Below are 15,190 nucleotides of genomic sequence, written 5' to 3'. Positions count from 1 at the left end.
TCCCACCTAGGGAGGCCACACCTTTCTGGCTCCTGTTGGGAGCCAGAAGGGAAGCGGCCTACCACCACACCCCCCAGGACACCCGTCAATCCAGGGCATTGCTCCTCCGGGCATCTCCCACTCCAAAGCAGACCCCACATATTGTGGGCCATTCCATGACTGACTAAGCCAGGAGAAGCCTCAGCTGCATGGCAGGGCCTCTAGAGCATCTCTGGCTTCTAGCACTTGCAGTGGCTGTGTGCTCTTCAGGAGGGCCCGGAGATGGGCTCTGTGGAGTTCTCTCTCCCAGGCAGCACCATTGGTCCCAGGGCCACTTTCCCCTCTGCAGCCCTGTCTGCCAGCCAGTGTCATTGATTCTTCATGCTTGCTTGCATTTTCCAAATTTTCAACAATAAAAATAGTGAATATTATAAAGAGAAAATAAATCTATAAAAAAGAATAATAGCCAATCTTATGGTTCATCCATGCAATGACCTTATAGCAGTTTTGAAGAATGCAAAGAAGTCCAAAAATATGGTTTTAGATGGAGACTTCAAAGCTAATAATTAACTTTAAAATATATATCAGCTGGGTGTGGTGGCGCATGCCTGTAATGCCAGTGGATCAGGAGGCTGAGACAGGAGGATCACAAGTTCAAATCCAGCCTCAGCAAAAGCGAGGTGCTAAGCAACTCAGTGAGACCCTATCTCTAAATAAAATACAAAATAGGGCTGGAGATGGGGCTCAGTGGTCGAGTGCCTTTGAATTCAATCCCTGGTCCCCCCCCAAATATACACACACATACATATATATCCTATATACACACATATAAATATACCAATTCATATATATGTATCCATAAACATAAATGAAATCTATTCTTACATACATATGTATATGCTCATAAATATCTATCTGATCCTTCTATGTTACACCTAATACATACATATTTCTATATCTAAAGCCATGTACGGCAGGACACACCCACAGTACCAGCTGGAGACTGAGGCAGGAGGATTACTTTAGCCTAGGAGTTCAGAGCCAGCCTGGATAACATAGAAAGGCCGCATGTCCAAAAAAAAAAAAAAGTTAAATAAATAGACCTGCAAGGAGCTAGGGCTGTGACTCAGTAGTAGAGTGTGTGCTTGGCATGCCCAAAGCACTGGGTTCAATCCCTAGCACCGCCTCCCAAATATATGCTCATACATTTTTATATGATACACTTATACAATACAAATACTCATATTCACGTGTAAGAACATATGAATACATGTAGCACACACACATACAGCTTTGGTACGTAAAGTTAATGTTTTTTTTTGGGTGAGCGCTGTCAGGAGAGTGGGGCGGGAAGGACTTGTTTTCCTTGTGTACCCTTCTGCAGCCAATTATGCAAATGTGTTTATCACCAGGTCTTCTCTTGGTCAGTGGCAGCGGCAGGCAAAATTATGAAGTGGAAAATAGTCACCTTGTTTTAGTTTGTGGACCTTAAAGGGGCTTAGGAAAGAGAGAGAGCAGGTGCTGAACCCTTTTATTGGGGAGAAGCCATTCAAATAAGGCAAGGGGTCAGGTTTCAGGGGCTGAGTCTAGCTTCGTGATGTCTGCTGTCAGCAGGTTGACTGACAGCTAGGAAGGCCACACCCAAGGGCAGAGCAAGAGAAGGGGACACACAAAGGGAGCGTCCATGGAACAATCTATCCCAAACAGAGCAAAGGGGTTACAAAGGAACCGGTGAGTGTAGCTCAACCCCACGGGTGACATGCCTACACCTGAAGACACACCTTTGACTTCCTGGGCTGGGACAACACCCAAGTCACCACAAAATGTAGTGATGGGCCAGACCTCTCACTTCAAGAAGGATAGCGTGGGTCATCCAGAGTGGCTCCCCACATCAGCCAGTCACGGCAGCAGGACTTCTGTTAGCCCAAGGTCAGGTGAGGCCCCCACCAAGGGCCTTTCATTGATCAGGCCAGGCCACCTCCGCTCCTCACCTCCGTTTCTGTAGCCACTTCCTTTTCTCTGTCCCTGAATGTTATCCAGCCAGGTGACAGCCCTGAAGTCTCCCTACCCGTCCTGGTTCTAGGGCTGCCTGATTTGAGAATTGCTCTTAGCTCAGTTAAACTTCATTTGTCTAACGTCTTTATTTCAATCATAGGAAAGGAAAAAAGAAGAGCAAGAAGGAGAGAGTGGGCAGAGGAGGGGCGCGGGAGAGGGAAGGGGGCAGGGGGCAGCAGGCTCCAGGACTCGGGAAGCAGCCAGCTGGGCTGTTGTCCCTGGCAGTTTGCAGGGATCAATAAGCTGATTTTTGCCACAACTATTCCTGCAATAGGAGATTAGCACCACGGGTCCTGTAGTCAGGGAAACCAAGAAGCTGGTAATAATTGTACAATACACTGTCCTCCCCTCTGTGTCCTTTCTAATGTCTTTAAATCCATTTGCGTGGTAACATGGATTTAATCACAATGGGACGAGGAGCCTGGGGTTGCAGAATGAATAGTGGCTTTATGTTGCCTTCTGGGCAGGTAATTTCATCTTGATTAAAAGTGATTTAGGGCTATTTTTAAAGTTATAAGGTCATTTATAATGAGACTTATTTTCAAAGAGCTTTAGAACAAATGAATGTCCTCTTAAAGAAGAAAAGCAGTGAGTCAGGAGGGACAGGATGGGGTGGGGCCTGCGAGGAGGCTCGTCTGTCCTGACTCAACCTCAGACTGACCAGAGATTGAGGAGTTTCCAGGACAAGGAGAGTGTCCTCACCAGCTGGAGGCAGGACCCCTGGAGGGGCACATCAGGCTGACAGGGCCAGGGGACTCCAGACAGCACACCCGAGGCAGCAAGGCAGGGGAGTCCTGATGTGGTGCTCAGCTCCACCAGGGCGTGGCATACCCCAGAGGCCAGCCCTGGTCTGGGGGGCAGGGATGGTAGAGTGCTCTTAGCTGCACGTCCTTCTGTCTGACCTTGGCTGTTTGGGCTGGACACATCTTCACGGCTCTCTCAAGGACAAGACTCCTCCCTGTCTGACATCTGACTTCTTCACTCTTCCGATCTTAAAGCCTGTCTTAAAGCAAAACAGAAACTAGCAGGAGGCGAGGATGGCCAGCCAACAGGAAGCAGGGCCTCTCCTGCCCTGAACTCAGGCACCTGGTGGTGAAGGGTGACTGTGGCCGGCAGCTGTGAGGCAGCTGGTCAATGGCCCTGCAAGTCTCTAGGGCATATGCCTCGGTCAGCGGGGTACTAGGTCCCATGGACACACTGCTGGGGCTGGGAGCGCAGAAGACTGTGCCCCTCACTAGCAGATCCTTCCTTGGTCCTTAAACCAAGACCCCTCAGCGCTTTGTGGACTGGTGTGTAGGAATGGCTCCTTCAGATAGGGCTGAGTGTGAACCCCAAGGGTGTGCTTGATGGACATGCCAGCAGCCTCATCCCAGCCAGGGGTTCCCTGGCCTCCCCCAGGGCATAGCATCCCAGGGGTGCTGTGATGTGTATCTGTGATGTGCTGAGTCACCAGCTTCTGGGAACCCTGAGCCATGGCTTTGGGAGCAGGAGGCTGCAGTTCATCTCCTTTGCCCCAGTCCCTGTCACTGAAGGATCTTGCTGCAGTCCTAAGACTCACAGCAGTGCTGGCTCCACAGGCAAAACATCAGTCAGAAAGCCCAGTCCAGTGGGACCAGGGCCTCCCAAGCACCAAGCACCAAGCGGCTCTGAGCTTCCCCTCAGAAGATCCTTCATTCCCTTTTATAACAGGGCACAGTCCCAGGAACCAGAGCTGACAGCAGTTGCTACCCCACAGCCCACTGTAGTGTGGGGCTTTTGGTCAACACGACTGCTTCGGATTTCCATTCTGGGACTCAGTTTGGCTTACACGAGACTGCTTCGGATTTCCATTCTGGGACTCAGTTTGGCTTGACAGCAGGCTGAAATGTCAGAGGGAAACAGCTGAGTGGAAGACTGAATCACAACAGCTCCTGGAGTGAGAAAAAATTTTATCACCTATGAAAAAAATCAACACAGACTGGCTGTGCTTGCTCTGCCTCCAGAGAGCTGGCCGCCATGTGGTTTGTCAGGAATCCATTCGAGAGCCAGAGCCACCAGGCAGCAGGAAGCAGCGTTTCTCAGCGCAGGCCTCCTGGGTTGCAGGACATGGACACAGATGGCCACGCGCCCTGCCCATAGCACCCCCATGCTCTTCCTTCTGTTTGTCCTGCCACCTCTCAGGAGTCTCAGGGCATTTTTATTTCCAGCCTGAGGTTTGTTCACACGGCACAGGATTCAGGAGTGACTCAGAGAACAGGCCACCCAGGGGAGGAAGGAGGCCAGGGCCATCCCCTGTGGAGCAGCCACCAGTACCTGGGAGGCCCCAGTGCTCCCAGCAGTCACCTGGCTGGTTGGAAAGAGCCCCTGCTGCAGGTGGAGACTGACAGCTGCCTCTACTCCTGGTAACACTCCCAAACCCTGAGTGTCTACGCAGGAGCATCAGGGAATGGCTCCTTGCAGCATGTCTTCTAAGGGACCTAGAAACCGAATTTGAGAGGAGGAATTGTCATGCACCTTATAAGGACCCACCTACCAAGTCACCTGCACATTCCTGTGCCCAGAGAAGCATGGGAATGGTGGCAGCTGGCTGGTTTATGAGAGGGGCCCAGCTTCCCTCTACAGACACAGCAAGGGACAACACTCCCCCTCTCTGCTCCCCTGGCCTCGCAGACTTGTGGCAGCTCATTTGCTGTCTGCTCTGCTCCCAGCTTCTAGCCCCAGCTTCACCGTGTAGCTGGACCCCTGTGATCTCAGTGGGTTGGGAGAGGAGGGTATGAGAGGGCAACTCCTGGGAACTAAACCCAAACCCTGAGTGTCCACTCATTTCTATATCAGTCACCTCCAAGAAACCAAAAAGAGTAGTTTGCACATTTTGGACACCTTACTTTCATCAGATTTGTGTGTGTGTGTGTGTGTGCGCGCGCGCACATGTGTGCTGAAGATTGAGCCCTGGTGCGCTTTGCCACTGAGCCACATCCTCAGTTCTTTTTATTTAGAGACAGGATCTCATTCAGTTGCTTAGGGCCTTGCTAGGCTGCTGAGGCTGGCTTTGAACTTGTGGTTCTCCTGCCTCAGCCTCCCCATCATGGGATTACAGGCATGGCCATCTCAACTAGCTCTTTCATTTTTCATTTTATAAAATCAAAAAAGTTCAAGTAATTTACCATGAAAGAAGAGGAAATCTATTCGCATCCATCACTACTCAAGTAACAGAAGTGACACTCTCTGTCCCAACAGAGGACTTTAAGATAGAGAAATTTCCCGTAGTAAGCCTTCTCCCCTCCTCTAAATGCCTTCCCTGTGGGATTTGATCATGGCCTGTTCACAATGCTGGAAACCCTGCCTCTTCTTAGGTGGGGAGACTGAAACGGCCATTGTGTGTGGTAGAGGAGGCACTGGAACCAGCAGAACTGGTGGAATGAGCTGCCCAGTTTGTGGGAGAAAGGTCCTTGCCTTTCAAGTCTCCTAACCAATGCTCACGGGTCACACCCTGGCTGGTGGCACACCTGAGAAGAACCCCTGTTCTGCAGAGGAGGCAGATGACAAGTGAGCGACTCCATAAAGGGAGTACCCAGCAGGATGAGGTGGGGAAGAGGACTTCAGGTCAGGCAGAGCCAGCATCTCACTGAGCCCACAATGAGCGCTGAGCTGCACGGGGAAGGCCGGCACTGGGCAGCGCAGGAAGAAGGCTGCCATTTTGGTTCTGTTGTGTTTTTCCATTGGATTTAAGACACCACTATTGTACTTCTAAGAAAGGAAAACACACACACTGTGGTTATGGTGAGAAACCAGCCTCCACCTCAGAGCAAAGCCTGTCCAAGGAAGGGACATGACCTTTGTCCTTGGAAAAACCCACAGAGCACTCCTAGGCACATTCCCACCCTGCTGAGTTGTTTATCTACAAATAACAGGAGAGATCTGCTGCACCAGGTGTCCCTGACTCAGTCAGGCTAGGTGGAGATCCATAGCAGCCCCCTAGCAGCCACCAATCAGCATGAGACAGGGAAATACCTGGGATGCCAGATGACCCTCCCAGTAGTTTATGGTGTTGGGAAACCATGTAGTTCAGCACGAACACCCCTCTTGGCTTAAACCAATCAGTTCAAACGAATACCCCTTTTGTACTGACCAATCACCCCTACCCAACTTGTTCCCGCCAGTGAATGTGCTAATCATGTTTTAGAGTTGTTATTTGATTTTCCCGCGGTGTGTGATGATTTGCTAAGGAATGCTATGATGTATGTGAAGTCCCTGCCTTCTCCAAAGAATGTATAAAACTGCTGCAAACCCTGGGCTCGGGCCTCTCAGCGTCACCAGTTGCTGTGTGTGTTCGCGGAGGACTGAGCTAGCTCGCAATAAACACCTCTTTGCTGCTTATATCGATCTTGGGTCTCTGGTGGTCTTTGGGGGTCCCGAATTCGAGCATAACAATGGTCCCAATGGCCATTGATTTTAAAACATTTTAATTACAAGAAGATTAGAATGTGTTAAAAATACATGCGTTAGCATCAATATAACATGGCACTTTAGAACCCTAGAAGTAAAACAAGATGTAGGAGGAAGGGAAGGGGGGAGGAGGAGAACAAGGAAAAGAAGGGGCTTGTCTTGTGAGTACCTGAAAAGAATCTGCTTGTGGGGAGTGGAGGGGGCAAGGGTGAGGTTTTAAGAGGTAAAAGGATAAATTTGGGGGTTCTGATTTAAGCCAAAAGGGGTGATGCTGCCATCTACTGAGATAGGAGAGACTTTGGAGTGGTCAAGACATCAGTTGGGACATCTACCATTCGTAGATGACCTGCTTCTGGGTCGGGATTAAGAGAAGGTGAGTTGAGAGGATGTTTGGGGTCCTGGGAAACTCAAGGCTAGTGAAAAGCTTGTTCCCATCTTTTGGGGAACCAGTGGTTCCTAGAACTGAGGGCTGCAGAAGCCGAACAAGGTAACTGTGTTGACTGACACACATTTTTAAGTCACTTGCATTCTATGTCACCATCATCAGAAAACTGGATGTCAAAGTGCCAGAAACTGTGTCCTTTTCATTCAGATAGAAGTAGAGGGATTGGCTTGTCCACAGGGAAGCCAGATTCCCCAAGATTTGCAGCCTAATTACACAGACAAACCATTTAGGGTGATAACTTTTCATTGAGGGCCCTGTCCAGCACATAGCCAGGTCCAGATGGTGTTTATACCAAATGCCGCTGTGTCCTCTATGCCACTTTAATGTCCTGAACCTCTCCTGGCTGTGAGGGTAAGAACTAGTACCCACAGCAGTGAAGCCAGATTTAAAGATATGTAGTTAGTGTAGTTCGGTACCTTGGTCGAGTAAAAGGAAGATGGAGCCCATCCCAAGGAAATGTTAATGAAACAGCTCCCAGCAAACCAGGAGATGCTAATCCAAAAGCCCTCCCTGCCCAGATTACTCCTTGGACCCACCTGTCCCCCACCCTTTGGGCATTCCCACTTACATTTCATCACTGCAAGATAACAGAACAAAGGATAAGAATTCGACAAGAATGCAGGAAAGCTGAAAGTAGACCTTAGCTATAAAAGAGGGAAGACCTTCCCCTTCCATGGATTCTACCTCTTGGGTCCCCTTCTTCCTCTGGGGAGAAGTCTTTTCTACTGTTGTTATGCTCAAATTCAGGACCCCCCAAAGAACACCAGCGACCAAGATCTTTGTAAGCAGCAAAGAGGTGTTTATTGTGAGCTAGCTCGGTCCTCCACATGCACAGAGCAACTGGTGACGCTGAGAGGCCCGAGCCCAGGGTTTGCAGCAGTTTTATACATTCTTTGGGGAAGGCAGGGACTTCACATACATCATAGCATCTCTTAGCAAATCATCACACACTGTGGGAAAATCATAAAACAACTCTAAAACATGATTAGCACATTCATTGGCGGGAACAAGTTGGGTAAGGGTGATTCATTTGAACTGATTGGTATAAGCCAAGAGGGGGTGTTTGTGCTAAACTACATGATTTTTCAACATGTTATTAACCACTATAAACTACCGGGAGGGTCATCTGGCATCCCAGGTATTTCCCTGTCTCATGCTGATTGGTGGCTGCTAGGGGGTTGCTATGGATCCCCACCTAGCCTAACTGAGTCAAGGACACCTGGCAGCAGATCTCACCTAATTATTTGTAGATAAACAACTCAGCAGGGTGGGAATATGCCTAGGAGTGCTCTGTGGGTCTTTCCAAGGACAAAGGTCATTCCCCTTCCTTGGACAGGCTTTGCTCTGAGGTAGAGGCTGGTTTTTCACTGTCTTTTAATAAATTTTCTACTTTCCACTCTGCACTTGCCTTGGTGTGCTTCTCTGGTGTTATACTTCAGCATTGGGGAAGCAAGGACTCCTCACCGGTAAACAGCCATAACAGCAGCACAGACCACAGAGCTCATGCCCGTCTCCTGGTGGCTGGCAGGCAGCAGCAGCCCTCCACAGTGGCAGCCTGGTCCCTCACCCCTGCAGCTCAGGCCCTTGGCTCTCTCCTTTCCCCTGTGACCCACCCAGGCTCCACGTGTGCTGCTGCAGTGAAAGCAGGATCCGCCCAGCCTGGGCTGCCCAGCACAAACACGCCAGGAATAAGCTCAAGGTCAGCAGAGCTCAAGGTCAGCATGAGAAACCAGCCTCTACCTCAGAGCAAAGCCTGTGCAAGGAAGGGGGCATGACCCTCGTCCTTGGAAAGACCCACAGAGCATTCCTAGGCACATACCAACCCTGCTGACAAACAACAAGAGAGATCTGCAGCACCAGGTGTCCCTGACTCAGTCAGGCCAGGTGAGTACCCATAGCAATCCCCTAGCAACCACCATTCAGCATGAGACAGGGAAAATACCTGGGATGCCAGATGACCCCCCAGTAGTTCATGGTGGTTGATAACAAGTTGGGAAACCATGTAGTTCAGCACGTACTCCCCTCATGGCTTAAACCAATTAGTTCAAATGAATCCCCCTCTTGTACTAACCAATCATCCTTACCCAACTTGTTCCCGCCAGTGAATGTGCTAATCATGTTTTAGAGTTGTTTTATGATTTTCCCGCAGTGTGTGATGATTTGCTAAGAGATGCTATGATGTATGTGAAGTCCCTGCCTTCCCCAAAGAGTGTATAAAACTGCTGCAAACCTTGGGCTTGGAGCCTCTCAGCATCACCAGTTGCTCTGTGCATGTGGAGGACCGAGCTAGCTCACAATAAACACCTCTTTGCTGCTTACATCAATCTTGGTCTCTGGTGGACTTTTGGGGGTCCCAAATTTGAACATAACAAGCAGAGCTCAAGGTCAGCAGCAGGGCCTCTTTCAGGTTGTCACTGTGTTTTGGAATGGCTCAGTCTTGGTCTTTGCTGTTTTGCAAAGGTTAACTAGACCTGCTCCCCATCAGGAACTCGGGCCTGGGCAATGTTGTTTTCATCTCAGGAAGGGCTGGGGTGTACACCATCTGGAAAGACGGAAATGGCACTTTCCCACTGATATCCCTAGCCGACTTCTTTGGAGGCATTTTAAATAATAGAGGTTTCTGTGCTTGTATTATATTGAACTATCCATATTTATGAAATTGGAATCTTCAGGGGTCTGGGGAAAGGAGAAATCTGATTTCCCTCAGTTCCTGCTGATTCTGATGAATGCCCATTGGGCCCAGCGGCTTTGAATGGACCTGGGCTGACTGCGGCTATTCTCTGCAGAAGCCACACACCCCTCCCCATTTCTCATCCCCACAGAGATGACTCACAATAAAATTGGCCAGTCCTCCTCATGTACCCTCTTTCCTCCTCACTGATTCCTTATCAAGCATTTAACTTGTTCGAGAACCTTCCATTCTTAAATCTGCCAGAAACCTTTCCTCAACCCCCAGCCTGGGTCATCGAAGGCCTAGTTTGGGTGGAGCCTGCCTTTGCCTAGCCTCCCTTCCTAGGGTGGGCTCTGCGTTCCTGACTCCTCCAAGGCCAGTCACTGTCCTTTGCCGGCAGCCACGAGCTTGCTTCTGGATGCCTACCTGCCCATTTCTTGGCAATGGGGACATATTCGTGCACACTCACGATTTGGTCAGTTTTGTTGTCCACCATCTCCTTTCCCTTCCCTCCGCCTCTTCCTCTACCTTACTGGTCTCCCTTCTATTTTCATGAGGTCTCTTTCCCCCTTTTTTTCTCTCTAGCTTCCATGTGTGAGAGAAAGCATCTGGCCTTGACTTTCTGCATCTGGCCTACTTCCCTTAACATGATGCTCTCCAGTTCCATATGTTTTCCTGCAAATGACATAATTTTGTTCTTACATATAGTTGAATAAAACTCTATTGCATATCTATACTGCATTTCCTTTAAAAAGAACTAATGCCACTGCTCCTTAAATTATTCCATGATATAGAAGAGAAGGGACCCTCCCAAGCTCATTCCATAGAGTCAGTGTCACCCTGATACCAAAACCAGATAAGGTCACAGCACAGGAAAGAAAACTGCAGACCGTGTCCCTGAAGAACATAGACACTAGACCCTTGATAAGATATCAGTGAGTTGCATTCCATACCTGTGACCCTGAACTTCCACTTTTGGGGAACAATATTGGCTTGCCTGACACGGTGACTCTCCAGTTCTTTTCCATTTTCTGAACATGGCCTCTCAGAGAATTAAATTCTCTCTTTTCTATCTGACCCTCAAAATCATGTTTCTGTCTCTCTTTTTCATCTCTTTGATTTTTATTTTGGAGATTTGCAAGCATGCATAAAAGTACAGAGGACAATATAATGAATTAGATGTCTCATGACCCCAGCTTAGCAATCATCGATATCCAACCACATTATTTTTTTCTAGACATCATTCATTTCTTCCCTACCTGAGATTGCTTTGAAGCAAATCCCAGATGTTACTTATTCTTCAAATATTTCATAAAATATGAATAATTATTTCCAAGAAAACATAATGACAAGATAGTGATTTCAACAATAATTGCTACAATTCCTTAATATCCATCCCGTTTTATAATTCCCTCCTGCAGTTTTGTTTAAATTATTTTTTGAATTGATATCTAAGTAAGATACAGAGTCCTGGATGTGTCCCTTCCATTCTGGACCTAAGGGTCTCCTCAGATCTTCTACCCACCTCCCTTGTCTTTGTGCTGGGTGGTCGGTCCTGCAAAGGGTGCCGCAGTCTGGCTGGGCACAAAATCACGAGCCACTCAAGCAGGAACAAAGTTTATTTTTTGAAACTGCCGCCAATGTCCGGTACCGCCCAGGAAGATTTTTTCCACCCACGAGGCGTCCTCCTGGACCGCAGAGAGAGCTCCTCCCCCGGAACTCCCTCCTACTGTACTTCCCCAACCAATGGGAACTCTCCAGGAGTCCCGTAGCCGGCCTAGGTGAACAGCAGGAGTCCAATATCCATATGAATGCAAATCTTAACATAATCATATCATCTCAATGGCTAGCTGGCGTCACCTTTCGACCAAAAATGCCATGCATCATATACTTGGCTCTTAGCAAAAGGGCCCAAGGTCTGTGGTCTGGTGACTGCATTCCTGTGGCACTGTGGAGCCTGCTCCTCTGCTCCTGGAAACTCGTGGCTATGTACAGGGCTTGGTTAGATTCCTGTGGGTCTTGGAAAGGTGGTGGGAGGTGGCATCAGAAGATACACAGCCAGTCTTCTCTCCTATAGCCACTGGGCTTGGGGGACTCTGTATTTCTTTTCTGGAAGTAGTTTTAAAAAGAGAAGTTTCTTTCACCCTGTGCTTGGTCATTCTGAGTTTTGAATGTACAAAAAAACAGGAGAGCTCCTTTCTTCCTCAGCCAAGTGTTCAAGAAGCAGAGACCCTCGTGTCCTCTGAAGACTCAAGGTGGGTTTAAGGGAATCATTAGTAATAACAGCTGAAGGACTGGGCAGAGCTGACTCACCTCAGCCATTTGCTGGATCTCAGCTGGCGACCACGTGGCCTCCCAGTCACATTCAGGCAACTCTCTGGGGTCTTTTACTTCTGATGTGACAGAATGTTCCTAATTCCTGCCCCAAGCTGAGTCAGTCGGGGATCAGTGAGGAGGAGGGAACGGGATCCAGCCTTCCAGGGCAGGGGGCTCACCACAACCCGCCCCCCTCAGCTTATCTCCGTCTTCTTTAGCACTGCCAGAATTTCTCTGTCAACGACACCATCAGAACCACTCACTTGGTGCCCCACCAGACACATCCCACCAAGTCCCAGGAAAGCAGAAGCACGTGCACCATTGAAACATCTGAAACACAGACCTGCTTTCTTCTTTTAAAGTGCTTATTTCTGTAGAATATTCTAGCAGGTAAAACAACAAAGGTTTAACAGTCTCTTGGAGCGGTTCTTAAGCAGTTATGTCCCCAACTAGACACACAGTAATAATTTGCTTTTTCTGACCTTTGTTATAGCTATTAAATGGGGTTTTGTAAAGGAAGCCCTCGGCCTCCCTGAATCAGGGTCTCCAGAGCTCATGTAGACCTGGCTTCTTGCCACACTGTCACTTGGGTGAGATCCTGGGAGTCTGAACCTCTAATGCACATTCTAGGTCAGGTCTTCGCAGTGTGAGTGTCAGAAATGAATTAAGCAAGATATAGGTGGCCTTGGCCCTCCAGTGGCTGGTGGCAAAGGAAGGCGCAGGTCCTGGCAGATTGTCCCCCTGCATGAACAGCCTCATTCACTTAGCACAGTTGCCTCGGAGCAGGTCAGTTCTATGGGTGCCATGAGCCTGGGAAGCCTTATCTTAGGCAACTCCCAGGGCCAAGATTTGCTAGATCTTGTGCCTGAGATCCACAACCGCATTCCCAATTGTCCTTGGCCTTCAGCTCTTCTGGGTTCTAAAAGCCCTGCCAAACCAACACTCATTAAGCCCAGAAAGGGAGCCCTGTGCACCAGGGCCATGTCCTTCAGCTCCATCCTTGGTCACTGCCTCTCGTGGTAACAGTTGGGATGAAGCTATCTCCCCACTTGATGGTCTAGTTACACATGGCAAGAAGTTCATTTTCTGCAATTTTAATATTTGCCAATGCTGCTGTACTACATTTTAAATAAGAGATGCTCAAAAACCTGTAACTTCCACCTGAATCCATTCCTGAGCTGACAGAAGGAAGAAGATTGGAGTGAGTTTAATTCATTTCTAACACTTCTTAGCTACATCAGTTTATTCCACTACTATTATGATAAGTACCTATGTGATTTTAGGTAACTTATTCTACTATTCTTATAATTAGGGTTTTCTCCTGGAAATTAAGACAAATTATTTCATCAGGCAGGTAAGGAAAAGATTTTAAAACACCAGTCAAAAATGCCAGGCACCCAGTAGGTGCTCAATAATTATTAGCATCCTCCTGATATTGACCTTGGGAGGCGGACATTAACCATCTGTTAGAGATAAGACAACAAAGATCCAAACAGGGAAAAAAAGAAAAAAGCCCCCAATTCCATTTGGGAATAGCAAGGGCTTCATGGGGTCTGCGGAAGGATTAAATGAGACAGCATGCGGAATTCACCCAAACTGGGCCTGGCATAGAGTAAGAAGGCCCTCAGGCATAAACTGCATAGACACAGGATTTTTGTCTCTTCTGTTCATTTCTATGTCACAAACATCTAGAACTGTGTCTGCTGCATTATAAGAATTTGATGTGTGTTGTCCATAAAATAGTCGTTTCCTATCCCCATTCGGATGTCTCGTTCATTGTGAATCTGATCCTAACACATTTCTACTGCTCATGTGTCTTCTTCTATCTTGGGTGGACATCCAGCTCACCCTCACCAGACAAAATAAGCGAGGCTTATTGATGGTTCTCAAACGCAAAGGGGCCTGCAAAACTGTTCAATAGCAACATGCAAGATCTATCCAGATGGAAGAGAAAGACACCGCATGAGGCAGCCCAGCCCCGCGGGGGAAGGAGTTGGGGAAACATGGGGATTGAACGGCATTATCAAAGGGAGCAGCTTTAAACAACAGCAGAAGAATTCAGAAATGGATGTCAAGTTGGTACAGAACAGGTGGTGCGGCAGAAAGGAGGGGAAGGAAGAGAAAATCAGAAACAGCAGGGATGAAGCCGTGACTGGCACCAGCACAGGCTGAGGTGGGAGCTGGCCCCAGCCCAAGACGAGGCTTTCAGGGCACCTGCTGATCTTGAGCTTGGTCAGGACAAATGGGGATGGAGATGGTGCCAACGTTGGCAGAAAATAGAGGAGAATGCAGAGGGAACCTGAGGAGGTGGTAAATTTAGTCAGTCAGATGGGTGGGGAGCCCGAGGCCCGGCCATCCACATACACTCTGCGTTCTGGCTTGGTAGTCACATGGGGTCCTGGCCATGGGGCAGCACCGTCATGGAACCCGCTCGGTTGGTAAGATGTGGTGGAAGGCTGCGTGTGGAGGTTCTTCCCCCTTCCATGGCCTGCTGCATTTCCCCTAAATACCTTGAAAGAATAAGCAATAGAAGACCTTGCAGAATATGATCCTTCCCAGACGTCAGACACTAAAGGGACACAGGACCCTGGAGAGGTCGACTCGCCCCTCGAGGTGTGGATTTGTTGAGTGGTTGAGTCAGAGATGAGTGTGCAGATGCCCCAGGAAACAGTGAGGAGCCAGACTCCAGTCAGCACATGACCTGTGGGAACTGCAAACTGGTAGAGACTTTGATCACTCACCTTTAACATTGAGAGAAAATATAAATCATGACATTGCTGTCAGAAGAAAGACTTGCCTCACAGAACCTGTACGGTAAGTTTCACCGGCTACATCGACACATTAACCAGACAAGAAATGTGAGGCTCCTGGACCAAACAGCCCACTGCTCCTGAAGCAGCTCGGCAGCACTGGACCTCAGGCCCCGGTTCCCCAAGGGATGACCCGATGAGGCCAGAGGATCACGTATGCAGGGGCACTCAGAAGGGGAACCCGTTGGGAGACTCTGAGCTCACACAGGTGGTTGGCCCAGCTGCCTTCCCTGTCTCTGGGGCCTGAGGGCAGGGAGAAGGAGAGGAACTCTGGAGAGACTAGAGGAATGTCCCTCGCAGAAGGCTCCAGGGGATAAGATTTCAAATGCCTCCAGAGAAGTGCCCAATCTCTAACTTCCAAGGCTCGCTTGCAGTGGCTCCTCCCCCTGTGCCCAAAACGCCAGACCATAACAATGCAGAGGAGGAAAGGGTTAGTGTGGCTCAGTGTCAGAGATTTCAGTCCATGGCGGCCTGGCTCCACAGCACTGG

Source organism: Marmota marmota, unplaced genomic scaffold (assembly GCF_001458135.2).
Source record: "Marmota marmota marmota unplaced genomic scaffold, marMar, whole genome shotgun sequence".
Taxonomy (NCBI): domain Eukaryota; kingdom Metazoa; phylum Chordata; class Mammalia; order Rodentia; family Sciuridae; genus Marmota; species Marmota marmota.
This window is presented reverse-complemented; position numbering follows the sequence as displayed.